The sequence below is a fragment of the Prenolepis imparis genome, unplaced genomic scaffold (assembly GCF_030444845.1).
Source record: "Prenolepis imparis isolate NDT839.2.m4 unplaced genomic scaffold, iyPreImpa1.0 SCAF_9, whole genome shotgun sequence".
NCBI classification, from domain to species: domain Eukaryota; kingdom Metazoa; phylum Arthropoda; class Insecta; order Hymenoptera; family Formicidae; genus Prenolepis; species Prenolepis imparis.
This window is the reverse complement of record NW_028141167.1, coordinates 11,768,482-11,782,201: the sequence shown is the minus strand read 5'-3', so window position 1 is coordinate 11,782,201 and position 13,720 is coordinate 11,768,482. Positions and strand designations below refer to the sequence as shown.

The window sequence follows — 13,720 nt, the reverse complement described above, 5'->3', positions numbered from 1 at the left end:
CGTCGAGAGGGATCCCTTACGATAACGTTAAATTAAATTATACACTGGTCGCTCCCACGCAGTTATGACGGCACACTTGGCACGAGAGCGGCGGGCCGAGTCTCGCCCATGCATAATGCATGCGGTATTTTATGACGTTCGGGATGCGACTGTATCCTCTCCTACCTCCAGTTTGCTACCTGCTACGAATTCTCGCGGCGTGCCGCGTCAACCTGCGAGCTTCGGAGAATAGGGAGGGAAGGAGGGATGGGCCCCATCGCACGCTATGAATTTCGAGTGGCCGGGGCCCCAACGGTTACTAATAGAACCGCAAATATTGGCGATCTCGAAGGGGATATGAAAAGCTCTCTCTCTCTCTCTCTCCATAGAAAGAGAGATGAAATTCACTAGGGATATAAGCATACTATCGTCGCATTCCCATCGAGATGCGCGTTCTCGTCTTTCGATGAATCGAAATGCTCACGTATCTCTTGGCGTATTTCTTCGTGCATTTACAAGCTACGTGATTTTCTGATTGTAGCAAATTTCTTTGTTTTTTTTAGTATGTTGTATTTTTGATTATATACATTTTATGCAGATCATATCAGTAAGAGCGAAAAAACTAATCAAATTTTCTCTACAAGTTAAAATATAATATTGTCACACAAAACACTTTGATTTCAACTTAAATATTCGAACTATTAATTTTACCGCGAGGATAGTACAACTTAAAATTTATAATAAAAGAAGAATTTTAAAACTGACAAAATTTAATTTATTGTGATAAGTGATATCTAATTCCACAATGGATGTGATTGCTCTTTAATTTACAAGTATGTTCTATTATAATAAGAAACACACAGAAAGAAATTATGTGACAATATAGTTTGTGTTTTATTGAAAAACTATAGTATAATTATATTTCTATGTATGACAATGTAGAGCTCGATAAAGTAATAAATTATATATAATTTATTATTTTATTATGCTCAGTAATAATATAATTAATAATATTACAAATAAGAAACTTATTTACTTAATCGGACAGCTACTCTATATTGTATATATCTTTCTCGTTTTTAAATAAGATATTCTAAGCAAGATCGAGTGTATTCGAATATTAGTTTATGCGTCAGAGTTTCTCATCTTTTTCGCGTTCCTGCTGATATCCGATTGCTCTATTGCTAGTCAAATGTGTTGGTGTACCTCTGTGTGTAAAGTTTGGCGGCTTTCGCAGTCGGGCCACGTTTTTGATCGTAACTTCCACTTCCTTCCGTTTCACCGTTCGGCCGCGGTTATCTGCGAGCGCGTGTGGATTTTCGCGAATAGATAAATTTCGCCGAAATTCGCGCAGTGCGATACCACGACGTCGACCGAGCTTATCGTAACTTATTAGTCTATTCTTTTTGGCTACGCTCCTTATACGTTTTGTTTCATTTTTCTTTCATCCGAGATATAAATTTATTTATTCATTTTTGCTTTTGCTTTTCTAAGAAAGCATAGCGCGCTAGATGAAACAATAACACGGTAGTCAATTTGAAGTAACCGGATAGAAATACATATGTAGCAAAAGTGCGGGGATAGAGTGACATGTTCGGAGCAAAAGTGGATCAAATTCGTAATTTGTAGGGTCCGCTTCAAGTATGAAAATGCAAAGTGGAAGTTGTAAATTATGGACGTGATCCACTTTTGCTTCGAATCCTTCCTACCTTAGATTTAAGCCAGACCTTGTACAAGACTGTGTTAATATAATGGTTTTACCACGAAATGCTTTCTAGCTGTGCCACTGCACTGGCCAAATAGTATAACGGTTGTTCAACAATATTCAAGTGTTGGATAAATGTGATTTGAATTTAGTTTAGAATTATTGTGAAACTAAACAAACGATAATATATATATGAAAGAAATAAAAACCAATTTTTTTGTATTATTTTCAAATTATCTGATTAGTCTATAAGCATAGTTATTTTCCAAACAAGTCGTAATTAATTTTCAATAGAATAGAAAAAGATAATCAGAGTGACAGTAAATTGTAAGTTAGATGTTAGGAAAAAATATAAACTTTTTTAAAAATAAATTTTAAAGCTCTCAGAACACGTACAAATTTGTAGACAATATTTGACAATCCTGCGGTTTCTATCATTATCTCGGTCGCGTAAAAACGACGATCCGCAGTGCACCATGCGTGTGAACATAACATAACCGTAGCTTTATACGTTACGAGGCCGCCGTAAAGCGCCCGTAACGGACATTATATAGGTATCGTAATTACAAATTCCGCTCGATTACCATCATCAACGACGCGTACGTGCTCGAATTTGCGATCGGATTGCCGGAATTTGCTTTTATTCGCCCGAGCGCATTGTCAACGAGCGTCGTGTGCGTTAGATTCGCGACTATGGCTGCGTTTCCGCGAGCGTCATGATAATCGAGACTACTACCCTTCGCTACGGAAATCGCCGATAATACGTGCACCGGTTACTAAATCGATTCGTACCGTGTACAGTTTATTCGCAAACGGAAAGGTGAACGCGAACATTTCTTAAGTAAAAATAAATGAAAGAAAAAATGGTGTAAACGCGATATAAAAATGTATGAAAAAGTGAAATTTTTACATATAATTATTTTACTACGATATCTTTTAAATTTTGTTTTCTGTATGATCGTAAAAAAGTCGTGCAACAATGTAAGTTTGCGAGATTTTACATAAAGTACTTTTACAAACTATTTTTTTTTTTTTTAATTATTTTAATAAGAAAAATCTTATAAAGAACTTAATATAAAACTTTTTTTGCCTTGTTTTAGAAATTTATTAAACTTCTACCAGAAGATGCACATGCGACTAAATTTTATTTGATCCAACACGTATCATGATTATGTAATTGTGTGCATAATTAATTATTATGTATTTTATGCTGAATATATGCACATATATATAATAATTAAAATGCTTATCTGATATATCTGATATATAATAAAAGATACTTTATTTAATTTACATCAATTTTGTGATGTAAAATTTTGTCTCCTTAATTATATATATATTTTTGGTGATTCATCAAATTACTAGAGATTTTTTCACACACGCCTATAAATTCATAAACTGATCTTGTTTCCATCACAAAACAAATTTCAATCTATCGTCAAAGGCAACGAATCTCTAATCGTAACTTCCAGACGATACGTCTGCGTGATTGGCTTTGAGAGATAGTGACTTTCCTTCGAAGAGATATTTTCGCATTTTCTTCTCCATCCTACCGCCAGCAGCGGCAGCAACGATGAAACTATATAAGGGTGACGACGAACGTGAATTCACGTCTCGGCGATCTCGTCGTCGTAATGGAATTACCGTGGAAGCGACGTGGAGAGTCGTCCGGGCTCTTTCGTTCGAGTCTTACGTAGCCGCGCGAGTGCGCACGTGAGACAAAAGTCGAAGCGGATAAAACAATGTCACTCGGGGGTGAAAAGGGAGAAGGGGGGGGGGGGGAAGAAAAGAGTCGCGGAAAAATATATCGACCGGTTGTGGCTCTTTGATCGAAAGTTTCGAGCAATCTTTCTCTCCTCTCCGCTATCTCCCTTTTCCATCCTCTCTTCCACCGTATGTGCACGGTTGCGTCTCGTCCTCGCCGCGATAGTAGGTACTACATTCGATCCCTCGGCGGTTCCGTCCGTAGTAAGTTTCGTGGTAAACTCAATTTTCGCGGCGAGAGACTTTTCGGTTGGATTCCTCGGCGCCGTTCGGAAAGCCGTGACGGGAATCCTCCTACGATTGCCGGGATTTAGCATAATTCGAGACAAGCACGACTTCGATTCGACCTATCTCGCGATACTCGACGAGACCATTTTTTTTTGTTCGTTGTTCGATCAAGAGGGGGACAGAGAGAGATAGAGAGGGAGAGCCGAAGGCACAATTGTAAAATTCTCGACGGAAGTTCCGATATATCGATTTAACCGTCCGCACCGGTCCTCGCTATCAGATTGAATCTTGCAAATTTTACGTGGCACGTGGAATATTTTCGAGTATTTAATATATGGAAAATTTTTTTTTAACCCACTTTATTCCATACAGCGAAATTCTATTTTGGATTTTACCGATGCTCTTAATAAGCTGGGAAAATGAGTAACATGAAAACTTTTTGACAGTCTCATAACTTGCCGATTGAATACGTGGAAGCTTAATCTCGGCCAGTATTTGCCGAGTTCTTTAATTTACATTGACGGAAGCTGAACTTGGGATTACAGATTAGCTCCACAAAGGAGGTTCGCGATGCGAAAGCCTACGCGCTGCGACAAAGGAAAACCGATATTTCAGATTAAGGCGCAAAAATATGAATAATGTAAAGTATGCCGAAGAAGAATAACAGAAATACAGACGTAGTTGTGGGAAAAGAGGCTAACTTGCCTTGATTCTTTGATACATGGAATTTTTATACAACAAATTATACATTAAACTTAATTCTAAATTTATTTAAAAAAAACTACAGGAAAAGGAATTATAAGATTTTTTAAAAATTCTTATAATTTCCCTCTTTTCTCTAGTTTTTTAAATAAATTTAATTTAATTTTAATAATTTTAACTAATTTAATAATTTAATTTATTATAAGAATTTTTTTAAAAATTCTTATAACAAAAAATATTTAAAAAATCATAAATCTTTTTAAATATAATTTTTCTAAAACAACATTAACGTGTTTCACACTTGTAACATTTGCAGTTGCATTCGTTTACATTTATTTTATCCTACACTCTCAAAACACTTCCTGAGTTATTTTCTCAAGGAGAAGTCTTAACTTAACTAGTGTCCAACCGAAAAAAAAAAAAAAAAAAAAAAAAAAAACTTAATATCTCGAGATGCAACCCTCTCTCGCGCGCTAAGCCACACAACGCCCATATCTTTTCATCCGTATAAGAATCATCGCCGAGTGTACGAACGCGTGACGGCGACGTCTGACAATCTTTCGACAACAATTCGTTCTCGCGTTTCCAAGCAAGACCAGAAAGCTCGGCCAAATACTTGGTGAAAAACGTTGACGTTTCTTCACCTCGTCGCTCCCTGCTCGTTACACGCTCCGCGCGTCCGCGGGAGTGAAATGCAGAGAATGGCGAGGAGAGCCACGGTGGTGGCTGGGGGGATATATAAGCGCATGAGTAAACACGCGGAGTAGGCGCTCTCGGGTGCGCGAGTAATACCTGCGGGCCCATAAAGCCCGCGGGGCTGCGAAAGAAGATTAAAACTGTAACTATACGCCGCGGCGGTTGTGCATCCGGGTTATATCTCACCCTGCATCCGCCACCGGGGCGGAATTTCTTCTCGTCTTTTCTCCCACTGCATTTTCCTTGCTTCGGAATAGGGCGACTCTTCGACTCGTGACTTTAAGCGGCGGAGAGTATTCGCGAATAAAAATGCCGGCGTCTCATATTTACGGAGGATAAGACAGTCGCCTCTCTTTCTCTCTCCATTATGCTCGTAAAAAAAAAATCTACTTTTCTTCGCTTCTCTCTTCGTCGCCCTCTCAATTTTTCTCCTTTCTTCATCCCCAGCAGCTGCCTTTTAACTGGCGCAGCCCTTTCGTTCTTGTATCGCGACGCCGTCGTTGCCGACGAATGCCTCTCTCGCCCCTTTTTCTCTCTTATTCGACATAGGCAAATACGCTCGGTTTATCGCGATAACGAGCGGTCGCACTTTTAGGTCTCCCGCTTCTAGGCTGCTTTAATTCCACCGCCGGGTCACTAACTACCACCGCTCGTTTAAGACACGCTATATGCATTCGTCTGCGCTTCGACATGCACCGCGTTTTAGTTTCCATTCTCTATCTCCAAATGCAATTCTATCCCGTCGCTTTATTCGAAATTTTGTACTATTGTTAAGTACGTGAAATTGTTCGTTACTCTTGATAACGATCTCAAAATTATGCTCAAAAGTTTTGATCTCCTTCATAATCCTGAATAGTTGTTACCATCTTACGTTATGTAATCTGACTAGTATTAATCTTTGTGTATGTTCTTCTTACTGATAAATTGTAGATCTTGCTCTCTGTGAGCATTGTTAAATGTTATTGCAAAATAATGTTAAAATATTGTCTTAAAAAGCGTAAATCAAGTACATTTACGGAAAGATTGCGCCTCAAATCATTAATAAAGATTTGCAAATAAAGATTGCTTTGCTAATATAAATATACACAAATTTATTATATCTTGTGTGTTTGTATAGTTTACTTTCATTTTTCTAACAAATTCAGACATTCAGAACAAATCGAATTATTATTAGAGAGAATAAATAGTTTTTCATCATCACGAGACGGTTATCCTACTAAATAAGTGAAAATATAATATATATAGTCAGCCATAATCTCCAATTTTGCGAATAATTTAGAAATTTACATGAAATTATTTGAAATTATGAATCAATATAATGAATGTTCCTATAAAAACAAATAGTTATTAAAATTCAAATGAGTACTTCCTGGCACGTGTTATAAAATAATGATATTTATTCGAAGGATAAATCTTTCAAGACAATACTGAGAAGAGCAAATAATCAATCATTCATTATGTAATATTCTGGTTATCGTGTTACGCAAATATAATTATTTTACATTTACATTTTGCTTTTATATTATTTGCGCGGGAAAAAAGACGGTATAATTAACGATGAGCTTTTCCTGTTTCAGGTACGTTACTTCCCAGCCGCAATCGATATTCATCGTATATTTGTAAGTAAACAAGCAACATGCATTACGCTCATCGGCTTACATGTAACGAGGCGATGTGAGAATATTAAAATGTTAACAAGCAACAACGTTAATTACGTGGGAACGCATATAACGGTAACGATGTTGCCGATAATTCGATCGTTTGTTCACGATTTCTTTTCCGACTATTGAACGTTCGATTCGATAATTCAAAATTTATCTGCGGATAAATTTCTGTCTTTTTTTTAAACAAATTCTCTTCACACTATCAATCATCAATAAAGTCGAAAAATAATTTAATTAAAAATTTTTATATTATTTATAACATTTATTTATTTTATTTTTATTTTTTGTGCAAAAAAGATTAAATATATGTGACAAAACTATGAATATGAATTGTGAATATTATAAATATATTCCGCTTTTTATTTTGACGCTTTATTTACATGTGCCAATTTGAAGGGATTTATAAAATTTGCAAAATTTTTTTTTGTTTTATTAATTTATTTTATCGTGCTTTCTGTCGCTTGTACGAAATATTCTAGAACAAATATTTTAAAACCAATTTCTTTCAACAGAATTGAATTTGATGTGATATAAAGTTTTATATTTAAAATAACAATATTATTTGTACGTTCCCTATAAAAAAAATATGAAATATGATATACGATATAACTCCAAGATGCAAAATTCGCGATAAATAAATAAATATATATATAATCTGTTTTGAGTCGCTCTTCGGGATCGTTCGCAACACGACGGCAGCTTTATGGAAATCCGTGCGCTCTCTACATTCAGTACTTTCTTTTTTTTTTCACCGTGGAAGCATATGTTTACGTTTTCTTGTGGAAGTCTCGCGCTCCGGGATAATGACTTTTCTACTCGCGCGGAGCAGCCATCCCGAGCCACTGTATTTTCATAACGTCGCGAGTTTCTGCCGTAACCGTAACTATTCCCCGTAGCGGTGGAAAGAGCGTCGTAAAAAGAATCATTTCGAGAAATCGTAACTGGAACTTTCAAACGTGATCATTCCCGGATGGGAACTGCATATTTTACCGCGAGAATCCAAGATCCTACAGACGCAGATAAACACACTTTTTAACGCCAATGCAGAATTAAAGTTAGAAGCGAAATTAGGTAGACGCTGATGCGAATAAAATTTCGGTCATTTCCTCTTTTAATTTCCGGTTATGTTGCGGTAACAAAAAACAGATATAAATCCGCGAACGAAAAACCGTGAAAATTACATTAATCAGAAAACCAGCTTTACTTCCTCGTAATTCAAAAGTCAAATTGTTGTTACTCATTTTATTGGTGCTTTTTTAAATGTAAGATTATTATATTTTCGTATAAAATATTGCAATTTCTCAATTAACCACTACAAAATTCAAATTTATTATAATAATGCAATGCGAGAAATGTAAAGTTAATGGTAGGTTCATAGTAGAATAAGACAGAGGGAAAGAAAAAGAAGACGAAAGATAAAGCTCTATGATGAGACTCTTAATAGGTCTATTAGCATCTACAGTTTTCATTTCGAGAAAAGAAGAGCGCAAGTTAAATACTGTCGAGGACGAAGAACTAACTCGAGAAACTTATTAAATTATGATTCTTATTCCGCTCTTATTCTAGTGACGATTTCGTTTTATCTCCGACAATGTGTTCCTCTTGTAATTCGCATTTGTGAGTTTTTCCTCTTTTCTCGAGAGAGTCTTTTCAAGTCAACCTATCGACTGCTCATCGATGCGATTGATTATCTACATCATATCGATTGTCTTCAATTACTGATTCATTAACCGATTGCATCATGGGGCGGAAACGAAGCTGAATTTTACGTGAGAAATTCAATTATCTCTAAATAATATATTTACGTGTTTGTATGAACGTAATTAGAATTTATAATCGCGTTTCTCAATATTAAAATTTGCGATAATAGCGATTATTATCTGCATTACGCAAAATCTCAAAGAGTTTCTTTTCACGTTTGCGATGACAGACTGAAAGTTCGAAAAAGAGAATAAGAAATTAAATACGCAGATTATTACTGGGTCTGTTTTTGAGAAAGAATTTTTAATAAATATATTTTATATTATAGGTTATATTATATTTCCTTTTTTCAAGCATAATTTATATTATGTCTAAAAAGTTGTTTATAGATTAGATAAATAATTAGTAAATTTAATTTGAAAACATAATGTACTTTATAGAAAAATCAATTAACTCGCCGCGAAATTATGACCAAGAATTCTACAAAAAGCAAAAAATAAATCCATCCTTGGAAGCTTTATTGTGCTCGAGCACAGAGTCGCAAAGCTATTATCTCTTTTCGGATAAACCCACATAGCCGTGGAAATTACATCGTAAATTTACTGTGCACGAAACGATTTTAACCCTTTCAGTATCGAGTTTTTGTTTACCAATAGAAAATTTCAGTTTGTCGTGAGTTGTTTCCACGATTATATATTTTCATATAATTTTTTCGTTCTAAAAAATGCTTTAAATTTAAACGAGATGAAATGTAGATAAAAATGAAAATTTTAAACTCACTCATATTAAGCAAGCTTGCAAAGATAGTTTATAAATTATAGATATATTTAAAACAACAATATTATGATTACGAATGTAATCATAATTTGAATTTTGCTTTACATACGCTGATTTTTTAAACAATATTTTTATTTTTTCGTTTATTTCTCTCACGTACTTTTATTATAATTATGTTTGTGTAATAAAGTACATGATTGGTGATGCTGGCGAAATTGGTACATTTTTTTTACGCAGATAATAGATGATTAATTGTTTTTATATCATGATGAGATTGGTTAATGTCGATGATGAGGAGAAGCCGATTTTAATGAGAGAAGTAAATTCCTCATATTATTCGCGCGTCATGGCCCTTAACGATATGATTCATCTTACACGCACGAACGCCTTTGTTTTAAAATGATTTATCGCGCTAGTCTGTTTCATGGTTATTACACTTTTCGCTCGCTTTACTCGTAACAATTTTCCAGAAATTAATCTCAATCTCGTCGTTTTGCGTCACGACCGCTTATCTCGTGGTTGCATTTACGAGGCAACACCGAATCCAAGTGTGAAGATGGCTATTTTATAGTTCATCGACTATTTTGCAATTTCTTCAGAAACTTGATAAACTATCACAATTAAATTAGAAGAAAAAAAAAATTATTAAAACAATCTTTCTTAGGAAATAGTTTCTAAGTAAAATAAAAATAATAAAAATAATTATTAAGATGAGATGCTTCTTGTTTCAATAATTACTTATACGTTTCTCAGAAAATTAATTTCTTGTATTTTATTGTATTGTTGCTTATGGATGAATAATTATAGAAGATTGCTCCTTTTTTTATCACGCTCCAGGATTTTCACATTCTAGATTTCTTGAGCTTGTTACGGCTACAAATTGATGCACGATATACGATACCGATATCATTATCATCGTTCTTCAAATATCACGTAACGCGTATCCTGCGTATCTCTCTCTATATAGTCTCGCACGTAGAGTCCTTGAATGCGAACTACGCTGCCAGATCACGTTCACGATAATTCTCGATTATTATTCCTGCCTTGATCTTGGTACCATCGCGTTTCATCATTCGACTAATTTGAATAATGACGATATAGGCGATTAATTGCACGCCGTATTTTATATTATTACCTCTAATGGCTAGGTCGTTATATCTTGTGCCAAGAGGAAAGAACCGTCTCTTTCGCGCGGAAGAACGTTCCTTCAAGTAACAAATACTCGCATTTTCGTGTATTCCCGCGGTGACAAATTTCGGGACGGATTTTTGCCTGTCGGCGATATCTCCGTAAAATATGTTACGAAGCGTGACAGTCCTGACGCGAAAGGGATCGCCTAGGAGATGAAACGCGTCTCCAACTTTTTTCTTCTCTTAAGTATTCGAGACAAAAACAAACGATTGCTTTGCGATTTCTTGCTTATCTTTACTTCAAATATCTCGAATAAAGTTTAACATTAAATCTCCATTCAAATATAACTTGATGAAAATTTTGCGATATTATTTAATTTTCGAATTTTTCGAAATGAAAATACGACCTTCAAATTTCTGTGCCAATGATTGACTCTGACTCGCTGTACTTGAGATAAATTCTCGTATAGCACAAAGTGCTTTTATATTTTTTTCTCCTCTAAAAGGATTTTTTTGGTGATGCGTTTCTCTCTCTAATTTCTTTTATATAAAAAATTTTTCGCTTAATACGAATATAATACCAACATCCGGCGCGTTGAAATCGCGGCGCATTCCACCGTTTTATTTGCGTGCAATTAAAAAAAGTACGGCTTAGTAAACCGCGTGTTCCGATAGGATTAAAAGTGTGTGTGAGAGAATGTTTTACGCTCATGTCGCAGCAAAATACCAATTTGCGGACGGCACTTATGGTGGTGGCCATTGCGGCAGCGTCACCTTGTTCGGACCCCGCAATTCCGTCGAGTGCTAGCAATTCGAACCGCGGAGGCTTTCCTATCTCGGATATTCGCGTACGTATATGCATATGCGTGTGTGTGTATGCGCTTGCGGTGATAATCTCGGTTACCGCAACGATTCGAGCCATGACACGCTATGTAGACATTCCGGTTGTATGAAAAATTAGGAGGCTAATGTCGCCTTTGATGTCACCGTCTTTTGGGTATCTTGGGACAGAGGGTCGCTAAACTATGCGATATCCTTTTGTCATGTAATACTGAGAAACACGAAGCTGTCGGTCGAGCGATTTAAAACGACTCTGTGATGAGACTGAACCTCACTTGGGGATGCTCCTTATCTCGTGTTCACGCGAGGGAGGATAAGAAGAGCATACTTGAAGTGTCCCAGAATAATCGAGCTTAACTTCGATGATAGATCCTTTCACCAATTTTGAAGTTCAAATTAGGATAAGGTTTCCGGAAAGTTCTATATATATAGCGTTATTCCTTGCAAAATATAGAAGAGTTTTTTCTCTCTCACTTTTTTTTTAGAATCTATTATTTTTAATAAGCTACATATTATTTTTATTATATTTAGAAATAGAAAATCTAAATTAATAAGAAATATTTTTAAAAATTTAAGATAAAGATTATTAATTCTTCTTGTTCTTTTTGGATTAAGTAAAAAAGATTTACTGCGATTAATGCAGAAATAAGCTTAAGTATTTTCAAATTAATGAAGATTCAGTGAGGTAAAAAAATCACTTTATTTAACATTTCAAGGAATAAGCTTTAAAAATAAGTTTTCAAGAATAAGTTAATAAAAAGATATTCCACATTAAAATTATACATCCAGTGCCCGACTAATGTTATATAATATAATACAATCACGCTACGATGCGTTATTGAATGCACGCCTCGTAGCAGTCTAAAAAAAACTACGAAGTAAAGCATCATAAATGTCAAACTCGGAAGTGATGTACCTACTCTGCTAACATACAATATCGTGCATAAATGAAATCTCACATATACAAGAAGATTTTTACATATTATAATAATATTGTGCTCACATAATATAACTTATAAACTTTGTACAAGCGGCGAAGTTTCATACGTATATTTGCATATTTATATCTCTACGGTCCAATTATATGCGTATATTTTTTGTTCCAGCACCTTAGCTTTTCATTGTTATTCAATATTAATATTAAAATTATGTAGAATAATAAGATGTTTATTTTTCTCTTCACGTATAAGGGACTTTTCCTATAGTCTATATATATATCCATAAAATTCCAATTTTAAACTTTGTCTATAATAGATTTAATCTAAACAAAGATCTCTCTCTCTTTCTAAATTACTAATGGCAAGATATTTATTATTTGACATAAAAAAATTCAATAAATAATATGATATTGTTATATTTTAGTCATATTCTGTAAAATATTATAATTGTATTTGTATAAATGGAGAAACGCGATAATGTCTCGGGAATCGAGTATACGTGCAAATTACAAATTCATAATACTTCTTCGTGCAGTTCACGCGTTGTACGTGCATTTGCGAATTGTAGAAACTAGAATAACATTTTCCTAATGCACGCGCGAGATAAAAAGTGGAGCTTGCGCATAATAGCGTGTAAAGCAAGCTGAAATGTCCCGGTGGACACAGATTTTGCTCGCGTACAACCGAGATTTTAGGATCCGCAACCAAGCTTACCAATGTGCACCACTATCCGCACCCGAAACGAGTAAATTCGATAGCCACAACGATGTGGCAACGAGCCCACAAAACCACGTATCCCAGCAGACGATTGCCGACATTTAAATCCTACATGGACAGATTTTCAAACGAATCTAATTCTCGCGAGATGGTTTTCTAAGTGTAAATATTTCCATGTATGTTATCTCTAAAACCAAAATCATACACGGCAGAAAATAAATATATATGTAAAAATAAATATAAAATACATACATATAAAATATTAATTATAATATATATACATAATAAATTATAAGTATATAATAAATGCCAAAAAGAACTGTAAGCGTACTTAATATCTCGAAAAAAAATTATGTTTAGGAAGGTATATGTTTAAAGAATTTTTCTATTTTATATTACATTTCTTGAATCTTTGCAACATTTGAAGCTTATCCTTCTAAATTTCAAGTTTTATTTTGATTTATGCGTTTCGCATTGATATGAAAAAATTGTCGTGTTCGACGAATAACGATTACCGATGATGGTCACAAAATAATCCAAAATGATCTTTTCGCGGAATGAGTTTCTCGCAGTTACGATACGATCGAACAAACGAATTCTATCAGCGAGCGGACGGGCGTTTGCATTCTCTATGGGCAAAACCAGGTGAAAACGAGCACGTACAAAACAGGGGACACATAGATAAATAGGAGAGAGAGAGAGAGAAAGGGATCTGTGCTCGGCGCGGCAAGAGCAACAGGTTCGACGTTCGCGACACAAAGGAAGTCGCGTCGTCCGGGTTATCGGTTAAACCATGCGTTTGTCTCGATTAGTCGAGAGCGGCGGTTTTGCCAGATCGGCTGTGAATTATCGTTACCGCGAAGATGGTGATTTGCAGTT

General features: G+C 35.2%; 1 protein-coding gene and 1 long non-coding RNA gene across 3 annotated transcripts in view; both read left to right on the top strand.

Moving 5' to 3' along the window:
* Fur2 (furin-like protease 2) overlaps positions 1-13,720 on the top strand; it is a 340,885-nt gene that overhangs the window by 185,645 nt on the left and 141,520 nt on the right. The gene's annotated exons all lie outside the window — the stretch shown is intronic.
* Positions 1-13,720, top strand: part of LOC145940280 (uncharacterized) — a 168,387-nt gene that overhangs the window by 75,723 nt on the left and 78,944 nt on the right. Inside the window, exon 3 of the long non-coding RNA XR_014425978.1 lies at positions 6,652-6,693. This is a non-coding gene — a long non-coding RNA (uncharacterized LOC145940280). The remainder of the gene's footprint in view (positions 1-6,651; positions 6,694-13,720) is intronic.